Below are 15241 nucleotides of genomic sequence, written 5' to 3' on the forward strand. Positions count from 1 at the left end.
CAAATTCCATACCATAGGTAGTTCCTCATGGTTGGGGGTTGTTTGGGGTTTTTTTAATTGCTCCCTTTTGTTTTCATTGTGGGAGATGCATTTTGAATTATTTTTATATGAACACCCCTGTAAAACCTAGCATCCAAAGCAATGTTGGGCAAATTATACCTATTTCTTGTCTATGTTTTAAGCATATCTGTTCCCACTTGAAAACCGTTGCAAAACCTTCTCCTCCCACACAGGAAATAGGGTTTTTCAGCTCCTCAGAGGCTCAGACTTCTCCAGAGCTGTGCACCTGGGTAAGTTATAGTTTCCATATAGCACATGCATTTCTAGCATCTCCCCAGGGCCTTTTTCCTGTGGTCATCAGAGATCTCGTAAGAAATGTACATGTGCATGCTCTGAGCTGCCAACAGACTGAGCACAAGGGGATAGACCGTAATAGAAATTAAAGTGTTCTTTCAGGAGACCACAGTCTGATTTTGGGTTATGCTGAGCTAAATCAGAAGGTGCTCCTACGAAATCACTCCCTGTGAAATGAATGCACAAGTCAGAGAAAAATTAGGCCTCCACAATGGTGCAGGCTAATGGGTCTAAGAAAAATGTGATGGAGTCATGTTAACGACCTGTTTGTGCCTAGTGGCTCTGTATGGGGATTCTCTGCAATGTCATCAATCACACTGATGAAGGCACCATATCCCAAACCCTTCTGTAGAGGCAACTTCTGCTGATCAAGTGTTATGTTCATTATAGAGCTAACTCAATAACGGTTTCTTTTTGTTGTTTGTTTGTTTTCAAGGAAATTGCCTTGAGCTGTTCTGATCCTAATCTCCTGTTGGTGCAACTTTCTTTGCTCCAGTAAGGCTGCTCTTGATGGATGTGGGGTAAGGGAACAGACAACCAGCTCCTACGTGGGTTGGGTGAAATTCCAGGTTCTTGGCAGCCAAGAGATTTATAATCAAGGGAGGCAAAAAGTTAGAAACCACGTGTTGGAACAAGAAGTAAACATCCTGGGTTGTATCCGATCACATAGATGTTGTAGGGGCCTGGTCCATGAGGGACTTGGAATCAGGGACAAAAAATGAGCCCTTAAGTCCACAAAGCACTGACATTCTCCACCTATTAAATTAAACAGGAAATTAGTGTTGAGGGGAACTTGCAGAATCATTAATAACTATTTTGTTTTGTGGGAAACCAAGTGGATATCCATCTCCCTCGCTGTGCGCTGTTCTCCTGCTTGCATGAAAACTTTCATGCTGTGGTCATGTCAAGAGCTCAGCATGTGCGTTCCTGTCTAGTGCGTGATGAGATGGTCTGGTAGGCGTTAGAGTAGAGTAAATATTTTGAGGAATAAAGTAAATGGCAGCCTGTTCTCCCCACAAGGTTTTCTGTCTGAATTTGCAGACGCACACTGGAAAGAGACTCCGTGAAGAAGATGCAGAGAGCTGCCACTTCTGTGTTTCTTTCACGACTCCCATGTCAATAGCTGGGCGCTTCCACCCCTGCTCTTGGAGCAGCATCTTGCTCTGGGAGCGGTCCCCAGATTTCGATGGTGCTATTCATGCTGAGTAAGAGGGCAACATCTGGCCTTATGTTTTACAAGTGTTTTTTTTGCTTTGCCCAAGCTTGCAAACAGCCCAAATACTGAGAAATCAGCCTCCTACAGCAACAATTCTTCAGTTTCTGTTAAAATGGCTGTGTTATAAATAACACTTGCTCATTCTCAAGCAGTCTCTGTAATGTTATTGATTCGTGTAGTTACTTGGAGGAGAAAGGGGGATGAGTCTACGCTCTTTGGCCTGGGAGTAAACATAAATTGCTATTCCATGTGGTAAAGCCAGCCAGATCAGGCCCAAAGAGACTCAGTAACACAGGAGGTATGGTTATAGTTGTACTAGTGAATGAACATGGTGGGTGTCACGACATTATCAGAGGCATTTGCCTACCTATGTACAACTGTAAAACCATCACCTAGCAAGAAAAATCATTCTTAATATTATTCTGCTTCTCTGACCACAAAAATGTTATAAGGCTTGTGAACCTGACCTGTGGAGCAGAGAAAACTGATAGCAAGAGTCCCTAAATAATGGCACATCATTATGAAGACATTATTTTTCCAAGTATTTTAGAGAGGGTTATCATAGAAAGGGAAGTTCAGCTTCATCTCTTCCTTTAGTTACGCAACTCCAGTGACTTAACGTCAGCTCTTAGCTTTGGGAAAGCGCCTGCTTTAAATGGGTCTAGCAGAGCTTTATTAATGCTCCATTCATGCTCACTTTCTTCATGCAAACTGTCACTATTAGTCAGCAGCTGCTGCAGACACAGGACATTCATCAGGTTCAAGTAGGCAGAAAAAAATGAGTTTGTTATATCAAACCTGACTCTTGGAAGCTCTGTGAAACGAGGTGCTTGCCACCTCGCGGAGCTCAGAGCAGCCACGTCAACATCCTAAATCACAGCAGAGCCTGCCAAACTGCCGTGGCCCGCTGCTTGCTGAGGTCCTGCAACGTGAGCGGTGCTCCTGCCTGCAGCAAGGTAACGCCATCTCCTCCAGGTCCACCACGGTGCACAGCCATTAGCGCTGCTGTCCGCAGCTCCGAATCCCTTCCCAGCCCCAGCGGGTCACCTGCAACCTCTGGGCCAGCGGGCATGACCCTGCCTCAGCAAAAGAACTGAAATGCCTCGCAGCAACAGTGACATTTCACTGGGCAGACCTTCCCTTGAGTCAAACTGACATCGAAAGATGGGAAACACACGGCTGCAGAAGTTTACTGTGTGCATTACCAGCCCACTATGGTTCTGGTGGGTCTTTCCTTCTCCTGCTCAGTGAACATAGTCAGAGCTCTGCAAACAGCACCATTGGGCTAGCCTCCATCACCAGGGAAAGGATTAAAAAAATCCGCTTTACTTTATTCCTCACCTTAGGTTTCCTTGACCTGATGACTAGGCATACCAAGGCGATAGCATCCTAATAGCTAGTGCCCTCCAAATATAAGTAAGGTTTGCCAACTGGAGAAAAAACTAACATCTCTTTCCCTCTCAAGCCACCCAGCTGACCAATTGGTTCAGCAGCTGTTTTAAAGCTCTGGTGGAAGCACAAAGGTCCAAGCAGCAAGGTGGTGTAAGGAGCTGGCTTTAATGTGTGGATGCTCACCTCTGCCTGCATCTATGCTGTATCGTCTGAGCAAAACATGTCAGCCAGGAGCAGAGGCAATGTCAGATGGTCACGGTCCTAACTCCTTACAGCACTGCTCAGGAAAAAAGGCAATGTGGGATTGATTAGAGTATAAATCCTCCAGCAGAACTGGCCAGGAAGAGGAGCAGTAACAGATGGGTCCTTAAATTGACTGCTGAATCCCTGCTGCTATGCAGAGCTCATCTCTCAGTTGCTGCCAACATATCTGCAGACAGCAGGGTCTGTGCAGACCTTACAGGTGTCTGTCTTCCAGACCCGGCAGGACACACTCTGATCACTGTGATCCACACAGCACAGGCGTATGTATCTCACCCAGTGAACCGTGCGTTAATTAGCCCCCTAACCAAAGGGTAATCTGATTTCTTGGGTAGGTTCCCAAGGCAAGAGGGAAAGTATTATTTGGATGAGAATCCCATAGAGTAAACTCCAGAAACTGTAGAATACAGCAAGAGGAACCTTCTCCCCGAAACAATGCTCCTGCAGTCACCCTGCACAGTGTTAACACGGAGACCAGCAGGCTGCCAGAAGTGACAACTTTCCTAGGAGATTTAAAACCAAAGTTCCCTCTGACAGTTTAATCCCTTGCAGGTATATAGCACTTCACGTGCCCAAATATTAACTGATTCATGGTTAATTAACTTGTGGTTATAAATTTCCCCTGGCACTTTTTGCAAGACTCAGGATGTAAATGTTAAACCAAGTGTCCCAGGCAAATTGCAGCACTGTAAGAAAAATAATGGGGCAGATCATCACCTGGTCTAGTGCAGCTATGTAGATTTACTCGAGCCCAAGGCCTGACCCAATCGTTCTTGAATTCATTAAAGCAAATGCAATGAATGAACTGCAGAGCTCCGTCCTATACTTTGGTAATTAATTCCCTGCTAAGGCAGGGGACATGATATAGAACAGTGTGTTCACATTTATTCAGATGTGTATTATGGCATAGTAATGAGGAGCCAAAGAAGACAAGGTGGTTCAAGGCAGTGGAACTGAAGGACTATTGCAAAAGAGACCACTCTGTATGAAGGCTGATGTTCATAGCACGACCTAGCCCTTTGCTTGAGCAGGATGCAAAGCAAAGGGAAAATTTTACCCAAAAAGAAACACTGCAGGGTAGCTCATTCACCTCTCTGCATTTCCCAGACCTGGTGAGATATTTCACTGAAGCTCTGGTCAAATCCCAAATGGCCTCTTAGAGGGAACATATATGTCCTTAGCTGCCTCCCTGGGAGGACTGTGAGCATACCTCCTCCCTCTTCTGCCTTGCTTCATGTCAAAGTCTTTGGAGACCCTCAGGAATTTTCCAGAGAGCTCGTTTCCCTTTGACAAGTGCCAATGCAGTGAAACCAAAATTATTCGTAACAATTTCCAATCCATGCTTTTTGACCTGTGGAGGAAAGTTTTTGGAAATATTAGACAGCTACACACACACACACACACACATATACTGTTCTGGATCTCTGTATGCTTATCAGCCCCATTTTGGCTTATACCTCTACACTATTAAACCTAATACTTAATGAACCTGATATATACTTTCCAATAGTTCAGTGGTTTCTCTTCCAGGCATAATTTGTGGAGGGCTCTGATAAGTACCCCTGGCTTTCCCAGGCATCTTGCCCCTCTGTAGAGTGCTGCTACACTAAACTTAATTATGTGCAACCACAGCACTGCTGAATTTGATCCTTGGGAACAGTCCCCTTTCTTTGCTATGATTTCAGTACAACTCTGAGGCTGAGGCACCCTTTGGGTAGCCTCCCTGACATCAGGACATGGCACTGGCTTCACACCAATTTGTGTCACAGGGGAAGAGTTTGAAGTCTATCAGGTGCCCTCAAGGACCTGAGACTCCTTTACTGCAGAATGAGTTTCCAAAATCACACCAGTTGTTTCACAGGGCCACATGGCAGACTGGATACTGTTGTTCTTATTTATGGCTTATTCCCTTTGTACAGTAGGTTTCACACAGTATTTCAATCTAAAGTCTCCCCTTGAAGTAGCCTTCCTTCTTCCATGCCACCTGCCTGGAGGTCTCTGCAAAGCCCATACTTACTGAGAACTGCTTACTGGGAATGGTAGTAAGGATGGGTATACAGCAACTAGAGGGCTTCAGACCTGCATAAATTACTAGAAAACCAGACAAACTTTTTTAACAAGAGTGAAAAGATTTGGGGTGTATATCTTAGAGGAGGGATGCATGGAGTCTGGCCAAAAAACAGCTTCCATACTGGGGCAGTTGGGGGTGGGTGAGAATTTTACTGATCCATCAGCACAAGACCCAGTTCAGGTGCAATTATGCTGGTATAAAGATGATTTAAGGCAGAGATGCGTATTTGCTGAGGGAGGAATGGGGCCTGTTTAAGATGCTGCTTTACATCTGCTCTCTATCACTCCTTTTATGAAGATCACATTGATAGTAGATCTAGCAAAACAGACCACGTAGACAGTGCTTACCTGTTTTGTCTGCAATAATTTAAATAACCGTTCAAAGTGAGCTCAACTAGCCATGCTAACTTTGCATCAAAACCAACGAAGGGCCTTCATATACTGATTTGCACCAGATATGCTAACGGAAACACTTGCCAAGGGGCAAGAGGTCTTCAAAACAGTGTTGCCATGGACGCACCCTAAATTTGGACTTGGATCTTGTGCTAGCTGCTGTAGAAAAAAAATATGACAACGCTTACCGCAGACAGTTTCTAATCCAAGTATGTTCTAAGTCTAAAGTAAGAGGCAATAGGGAGATGCAGACAGAGGGGGAAACGATGAGACATTATGAAGTAGTGCACTAGAAAGCAATCTCAGCTTGTTAGTACTCACCAGTTATCAAATTCTTTGGAAGAACCATGGCAAAAGTGAGTTTTAAGGAGGCCTTTCAGAGGCAGCTGTAACAGGTTGGGCATCACAGCCATCTTGTCACCAGGAGGAGGAGGACGGCAACTCTGCAGCACTGATGATACTGCCAGAGCTGATAACGGTTCACTTTTTGTGTGCAGACAAGGCATAAAGGAGTACAGTACAAAATAATGAACGGTACAGAGATGGCACACACGCTTACCCTCTCTCAAAGTGCAAATGCATGAGAATAAGACAAAGAAAAACAAAGACCTTTGAAGGAGGAAAACCCTTCTTTTTATATACGGGTGTTAGTAATCTGAAGAACTTGTATGATTTCACGAGTAAAGACACTAACAAAATTGGGAAAAAAAAAGAGAAGGATTCTGATATTTTTACTGTAAAAGGCAGCACCCAGTGTTGCTGAGAAATGACATAGTATCAACTAAGTATCAGCTAAGATATGTCAGGAAGAAACACATCCTCAGGGCAGTTTGTTCCATAGGCAGCTGTCTAGTCCCATGTAAAAGAAAAATGCCCCTTCCTGGACATGGGAGAAGGGTGAACACTCTAATATCTAATAAGGCATAAACAGGAATGGAAACGTCTTCCACAATTAAAACACTTAAAGGAGCACTCTTGTGTGGATTCTCAAGTGTCTAATAAAACCTGAGGTCCCAGTGCAGCCTGTCAGTAAGGGCATTAACAGAGCCTCTCTTCTCCACCCAACAGCTTATTTACACTTGTAAGAACTCAATATGTTTGAAATCCCTACCTTTCTGTTATGTTTAGTTGAAATTGGCTTGTGAGTTCAAAAATAGTTAGGGAACACACCTGCTACATAAACATATAGGCACACACACAACATACTGTGCGATGGCACAAGTCTCATTCTGTTATGAGACCAGGCTAAAAAGCAGCGTGGGCATGGGAACATCAGCCCTTTGACCCTTTCCCAAGGTTGGGACCTGAATTCACACCAGCTTTTTACACTTATGTTCCCATAATGGGCATCCATAGCCGTGCTCAGGACCAGGACCAGGATAGCAGGCAAGGCCCGGATGGCTTCTGATGTCCCAAACCACAGGGCTGGGGGCACGAGAGACACGCTCACCTCCCTCCATCCACACCTGAGTGTTTCTTTATACAGAGCAATTTTGGCGTGAGGGACTTCAGTCATCTCCCAGATCCCCGAGAAGAACAGCCTGGCCCTGTGTGCTTGGGGGACACGTGCTGGACCCCGAGCAATCCCTTTTGCTGTGCCGCACAGACAAACCTTCGCACCCGCCAGCGCGTCGCCTCGTTTCCCCACTGCTTTCACAACAGGGCTCGCCAACCTCCACTACGATCTACGCTGGAGCCATCACTCAGTGATTTGTGATGTACTGAAACACAGTTTACATTGCAAAAAGCTCTAATATGTCCCTGGAAAGCAATTAAGAGAGAGTTGCATATGAGTGTTAAGGGTTTTGCTTCGTGAGCAGATGTCCTTTTGGCGGATGCACCGACGACCTCTCGGCCGACAAGCTTTGCTCCACCTCGGAGCCACAGCAAGGAGAGGGGCCATCTTGCTCCTGATCAGCCAGGCTGATTTTTATTAGGCTTTTCTCCGGAAATAAGAAGTATGGTAAAGCGAAGTGATCTTCCCCCGCGGCTGCTGGTGTGGATTATAGAGCTGGCAGCAGCAGGAACGCATTAAGGAAAGCTCCCAGCAACGGGTAAGTTTTAAAATGAAAGCTGGCTCAGTGTTAATGCGCAAGTAATGTGTCCCAGCTGTCTTTAATAAAACAGCCAGCTGAAACTCAGCATCATAATAAACGGAGCAGGGATTTCACAAACATCCTGGCTGCTCAGAAAGGGACTGTCTTTTTTTTTCTTTTTCTTCCTTTTTTTTTTTTTCCCTAGGAGCTTGATTAAACATTTCCTGTTTTCAGCTTTCCAGAAAGGTCCTCAGAAGCCTCCCCCTGCTGCTTTCATGCTGGCAGCCTCATTTTTCCGGGCTGTCTCCTGGTCCCGGTGTGACACAGAAATGGGAGGATTTGTGTGGACCTGGTGCCTGGGCAAGAAATGCCTCTGCTGCGGCTGCTGTCCCATCAGGTTTGATGCCATCCCTGCAGGCATGGGGTGGCACGATGCTGACGGCAGTCCCAAACATCAGGTAGTGTCACAAGACCCCAGAGAGAAGCCTTATGACCTGTTGCATTCTATTTGCAGGCAAGATGCGGAAAAAGTTGTGTACAGCTGGGAAATAAACCTCAGAGCATCAATGACTTCTGCTTTGCCGCTGATTCAGGCAAAGTCACCCTAAGGCTAGGCTATCGGAGCCGATTAAGGGTTCAATAACTCACATAGGAACAAGTCCCTGAAGAAGAACCTGATAAAGCACCTGGACTGGGTTTCATCCCATTGAACTCAGGTCAGCCTCTAGAGTCTCTCCCAGCCAGTGGAGCAAAATAGGCATCTTTGGGAACAATTAATCTGAATTAATTTGAGTTTCTTTTTAAACTAAAATTTAACACATCCTAGAAGCACATGGATGTGACTGTGCACCTCTCTTGTGTCCGCAGCCAAACCTCGCATCCATCCCATGGCTGAATCCAGCCCAAGTCTGGAGGAGGAGGGGAGGGTTTCCTGGCCATGCCAGTCCTTTTGATCATCCAGAGCTTCTACAGCTCTTTCCACAAACTCCTCTGAATCAGGGAACTGGAAGAAATAATGTGCTTTTTCTCGGGTTTTTTTCCAACCTCCAAAGACCAATCAGAGCTTGAAATCCAAAATGAGGGATGAAAGCTGCCTTCAAATTTTCACATGCTCCTGCTTCTGCCTAGCAAGCAAGCGGTACACCTGACCTTCAGCTGAGGTACACAGGCATTTTGCCAGCCAATAAAATCAAGTTTCACCAATTAATGTTCAGTAGTGGAGGATCTGGCTAGAAGTACTCAACTTTAATCCCAGATAATGCGTGACAACTTTCAGTGCGCTCATTCCAAATGTTTAATGGGCTTCAGTATTTCCTATAGCTCTGTAATATCTCCCACAAACTTATAAATCATCTCTGTGATACAGAAGAGAGAAAAGGCTCAAAATGCTGACTGTAGCAGAAGTAGAAACATCTCCTCACCATCTCCTGGTTTCAGTAGTATGTGTCCAAATATCTCTAGATTTCAAGCTTCACCTATTGTTTAGAAAAGCCTATGATTTCTATGTTGTTATCTTGATAGGCAGCTAGGGAACCCTTCGTGATCTGGAATTTAACTTCTTAACTTTCCACATCTGACAAGTGTGTTGCAGGGATTAGTTAATACTGTAAGGTAGTGATTAACGAGCAGATATTTCAAAAAACAAAGTGCTGCCTGATGCTGAGTATTCTGGGGGAAGTTTGGAAAGTGGCATTCCTAAGGAGCTAGTCTGAACTTGACCTCTCGAGATCATAAAATTATCATACACACCAACATGAAATGGAAATATTCTCTAATGTTCATTTTCAGTAACAGGCTAGTGAACGGTGAGGGTTTCAGTTGATGCTTCTGGCTACCCATAAATTTCTGCAGGATTTGTAACATTCTGAGGGGTGTTCCAAGAAAACAGATTAATTTTCTTTCCCCCGCAGTCTTATTTTACTTTGAATCCTCAGCATTTTCTTTTCCTAAAACAAGGTATCAAAATATCTTGGATGGAATTATTCAATACATACTGTGAAACACCTTGCCAAAAAACATTCACTTCAAACAGTATTTATTTGGAGTACCTGAGTTTTCCTTCAGCCTCAGGAATTCTGCTTAGCACAACTCCATAATATTTTAAAATGGAAACAAAACAACATTAAAGTTCATCATCCATATGCAGTGCTTTTTTAGACTTTGTACATTGATCTTGGGTAACTGAAAATAAGTTTTTCTGGAGTTTTCTCAAAATTTTTTTACACATGTTTATCCTTTTTTCTCTTCTATACAATCTTTTTCTTTATTATCCTCTTGCAAGTTTTCAGAAAGGTTACCTTCAGGTTGTGAACAGACTGAAGGTAAGGTGTAAGCACATAGCTCGCCTCAGTAATGCATGCCTTGCCTATTATCAATATTTCTAAAATAACTATCAGTGAAATATTTCATATATTCAGGATTTTTTCCAAACATTAGTATGGCCATCCCACAGAGGTGATTTAAAGTAGCTCATACTCCTTATGGTTTTGTAGTCCATGCAATAGAACGACCCACAAATGCAGAAAAAGATATATTTCAACAACCAGCTAAAAATATTTTCCAAAAAAAATTTCTACCCAAGAGTGACTTTATGTCAAAAATGTGACACTCTTTAAGGAGAAGGGAAAAAAAAAAAACCACAACACTCTTTTGAGAAAATTTTCCATTTGAAAATTTAAAGACAATACCCATTCTTACTGTTTGAGCTTCTTCCATTTGAGGACTAAAGAAAATAAATATTTTTCCTGCTGAAAAAGCATGGGGAGAAAAAGAATGAACTCATTTTTTTGTCTCTACCTCAATGCTCCCACTCTAACAAAAAAAATATACAAAATTGAAATGAAATACAAAGTCAAGAATCAAAAATCAGCCTCTCCATTTTCATTATGTCGCAAAGTATAACTTATCTTCCCAAATGTGAGAGCATTTCTGATGAAAGCAAGTCTGGACAAAAATGTCTTAGCCTTCAAATGAAATGCTGTCCCAGAAGGAAGGTTAGATTTTGCTGAGCTCAAACTTTCTCTTTCAGAGATTTGCCAATCAAGCTATCGCTTTGCTCTGCAAATTGCCATTGAACTCACATCTCAGACTGTAGGCAAAGTAAAACATTACAGTACACACTACAAAATCAGCCTAGGAGCCTGCCCAGGACAGGTGGACAATTTGACCTTTGGAACAGTTGGGTCTTTTCATTTTCTGTTTCTAAAGCCTAGAATTAAACACTGGTCTCAACAAAATAACCTTGAAAGAGGCCTTCAGATAGCACAACCTGTGTCTGTTGTAGAGTAATGCTCACAGGCCTGAAAAGGGAACAAGCCTCTGTTGTTTCTGATGCTGCCCCTTCCCCCAAGATTTCTGGTCTGACACATACAAAGCCAGGATAAAGGAAAGGGGCTGTTATTATCCTCCTCCACATCTCCATTTTATGGGCTGAGAACCAGGGCAGAAGGTCCCATGACTTATTCTTGGACGCGCACCCAAAGTCTGTGCCAGCAATGGTATTTAACCCAGCTCTTTGTCCTAGGCCAATGTTTTATCAATAAGACCCATTTTTCCCTCCATAGATTTTTTCCAAACAAATACACATTTTTAGACTGTCCCTGCTCTTTCGCTATGGCACATCATCCCTGTTAGGCTTTCCTTGGCATCTGCCCAACCAACATGGCCGTCACTTGTTAGCAGCTTCGTCCCTCTGAGAACATTGCTATTGTCATGATGCTCCACTGAGATCAAAGGTCCCAACTAAGATGGAGGCTTGGTTGTTTTAAACCTCACCTAAAATTACATTTCTATAAAATAAACCTTTTCATGAACCGAAAACTCTTGTAAGAGTGCTGACACACAATCAGCTTCAGGTACAGCACATCCTTGGCTGTGGGCGAGCAACTGCTGTTCACACAAGTCATCGTTTCTGGGAACGGGGAGACAATTGCCCATGGCACGAAACCGTAGTTCTTGGAAAATGTGCTATTTGTGATCAGGACAGACAGGTTCCCTTTGCCAGGTTGGAGACAGCACTGGTATGGGCACACCCAGCTAGTTCAAAGCACTGCAAAGAGTAGCAGTATCGTTCTCTAGTGGAGACCTGCTTTGGCAGGGCCAGAGATTAAGCTGATGTCTCCCAAACCTATACTAAATAAAGACAGACATGAGTGATGGGAGTGTTTGCTCAGGCTCCATGATGATTATAACATGGTTTTTATTGCAGGAGAGACTGCTAATTTTAACTCCATCCATACTAATTAACGGTCAAACATATTTTTTCCAGATTCTCCAGCAGTCTAAATGGGAAAGCTCATATTTATTTTCAGGAGATTAAAGAATGGGATGTCCATATTAAGTGATTGTTTAGAAACTTTTACATTCATTTGTGTGTCTTGTCACAGTTAGTCTTGAACCCCGTCCTTCATAATAGCCGTGCTAACATTAACGGGGTAGAAAATGGCTTGGGTCCTGCCATGGGGGCTGTGCTGTGGTTATATCAATAAACAAGCCGATCTTTTGTGAGGTTTTTTTATGTTTGTTTTTGTTCTACAACTGAACGAAAACCAAACTTTCTAAATTTGTTTCACTCACAGGAAGGAAAAGATATGACAGGCCATCACGGACCACAAAAACCTTCCTAATAAGAAACATAGCTCCAACAAACCAGCTTTTACTGGTTTCCTTCCTAAAGAAGAGGAAGACATAAAGAAGCACAATGAAAGAAGAGCTGGTTAGAAGACTTCAAACCAGCTGCAGAGGTGAGATCCTTCATAAACCGTGCAGGGGAGAACAGTGCCATCACTGCATCATCACTCCAGTGGCACTTGTGACCTTTGGGCCAGTGTACTGGTCTACGGAGGAAAGCCCACCTCCATCAGTAGGGGCAGAAGACATGGAGAAGGGCATTTCCCCTCATGCCATTCATGTTTAGCCAGGGGCATGGTCTGCTCCAGGGGAAACAGTCGCAGGCACTGTGCTAGCAACATCCACAGCAGGGACAGGGTTTAGCTTCAACGCCAAGGACAAAGAGCTTCAAGTAGACCTTCCTGTAGGGTCTCAGACTGACTTTGCCTGAAGTGCCTTGCTACAAGGGCTTTTTTTGTTTGTTTGTTTGTTTGCATGGTTTTGCACTTCCTAAGAGTTGGGCCAGAAGTGGAAGCAAGGAGACGTTACACACAATTCTGGTCTTGCAGCATTTCCAACTGCCATCACAAGGGAGGGCAGGAAAACTTGCAAGAAACCCAGTGTTTCAGAATAGAAGTGTTTGGATAAATACTGACCGCTTCGAGGTTTAATCACTCCGGTGCAAAATGAGGAAAACAGAACAGAAAATGCCTCTAAGATCACCCAGGCTCATTGCCTGCTGGGATAGGATTATGTCTCTTCTGCGTTCTCTCCAGCCCTGGTATAAAATTCCTTACCAAAGAACCCACACACTCATTTTGTTAGGGCAGCAGAAGTCCTCACCCTGTTGAGGAGGGCAGCTGCTTAAAGCAGGGGGGCTTATGCCGCTGGGGCAGCAATTAGCACTGGCAGAACAGCCTCAGAGTCCCCTCACAGGGTTATTTTCTTCTGGAAGGGGACCCATGTTTTATTTGTTTTCCCCTGTGCTTCTTCATTTTATACCCAAGTGAAGACAGTGCCCATTGAACTGAGCTGCCTTTTCTATTACTTCACCATTTCCATCTCTTTTCTCTTCCCTCTGCATGTTCCTGAGAAATGATCATCACGTCCTCATGGGGAAAGATTAACACCTCACTTTGCTAGCAGTTGCCCCGAATTTCCCTTTCCTAATTTTTTCTCATTGCTCCTCCATGTACCTTCACAGCTCCTGAGGGAAGCTGTAAAGAGAAAAATGTTCTTTTCCTTCCAGAAAGCAGCCCAAATTAACATTTTCCTTTGTCTATATGATTCATTGTCCAAAATTTAGGTCAGATTCTCAGCCGATACAAAGCTTACAAATTCATACTCTCTATCATTTCATGGCAGCTGAGAATTGTTGTGAAACTGGTCTGAGCAAAAAAATACACCTCTGGTTTTGGACTGTCTTGGCTGCACAGACCAGCCATTTTCAGTGCTGCTAGTAGAAACCATCTCTCAGGTAGGATGGGCAAAGAGACTGTCCAATGCAGAAAACTGGGTATTGTATATATTAATATAATCTCTAGACATCCGAAGTAAAACAAGATGCTATTGTAGCCAGCCTAAAAAGCTCTAGGGTTAAAAGAACAAGTAATCAGTCTCTCAGAAGTGTTTTTTCTTTTCATAAGAGTCTTTGTGGCCACATTTATCCTTACAAACTATAAGGCCATTGACATCTACCAAAAGCATTTCCTGCCCTTCTGTCTCAAAACACACACATTTCTGCCTGGAGTGGAAACCCTGCAATGAACATGTGTTGCCCTGCAGCAAATATTCTGAGGGACGTATAAGACATATAAGCAACATGGAAGCCAAGAAACATGATGGATAAAACAGGCTGGATTTTCATCGCTGGTGGCCATAACAACACATGATAGAAAGTGTAATAAGTACGGTGTTTCCGAGAGGATGTGAGGTTATGGATCCAGCAATATCGGTAAATGGCGCCTACTCTTCAGTTTGACCACATAATAGCTAAACTGCTGTATTTTCCACACTGCTCAGCTAAACAGCTTAAATTGGACCCTCTCAAAGGCTAAAAGGAATCAATTTCATCCTAAACAATTCCAAGGCCAACCTGACCAAAGCCTTTAATTCATGCCAGTTAAAGTCAGAAGCTTTATGGCGCTGGTTATTGTTTAATATTCACCGGTGGAGTGAAGTGCGATGGCCTCATTCCCCTTGACCTCCCACTGCAGAGGTGACCAGCAGCTGATAACTGGGATTACTCAGAATTGAGGAGCTCCCTGGGTCAGTTCTTCGTTACCGACTTCATTTCGGTGCAGCTCTGCACCCTTCTCATTACCTGGAAGCTATTAACTCCCTGCTCTGCACTCCCCTTTCAGAGGCCACTCCACAGAGCATATTGCTGACCGGTTCCTGGTATGTTCTTTCATCTGATGAAAGAGCTTATTTAAACAGAAATTTGAACATTTCTGCTCTGCCAGGCACTGGCTGAAAATATGTTAGTAGATGCTTTGTCGTGAGCAAATCCAGACCAGACTTTCCCTCCAGGTTCCTCGAGTTCCAGTTATGAGGTCCTCAGTTTTCAGCCAGGTAGGTAAAAATCATTCACATTTTACAGATGGGGAAACTGTGGTGGAGCAAAGAGCATAAGAAACATGCCCAAGATCAACAGTGATATTTTTTTGTGGCGGAGTGAAGAGTCGAGCTCAGAACTCCTGCCACCCAGTGGGGTGCTTTTACCACACCACCCTCCTTCCTTTGCAAGCCTGCTAGAGCTGGGTTAATGGACAACACTTCAAACCCAGTGGCACCAGTCATCCCACAGAGAGCAAAACAGTGTCCAGGGTCAGCAGCTGGATTGCTAAAATGCAGAAGTGAGACACATCACCCACATCTCCTGCAGAAAGACAAGCATACGGTCAGGGCT

Source organism: Harpia harpyja, chromosome 2 (genome assembly GCF_026419915.1).
Source record: "Harpia harpyja isolate bHarHar1 chromosome 2, bHarHar1 primary haplotype, whole genome shotgun sequence".
NCBI lineage: Eukaryota > Metazoa > Chordata > Aves > Accipitriformes > Accipitridae > Harpia > Harpia harpyja.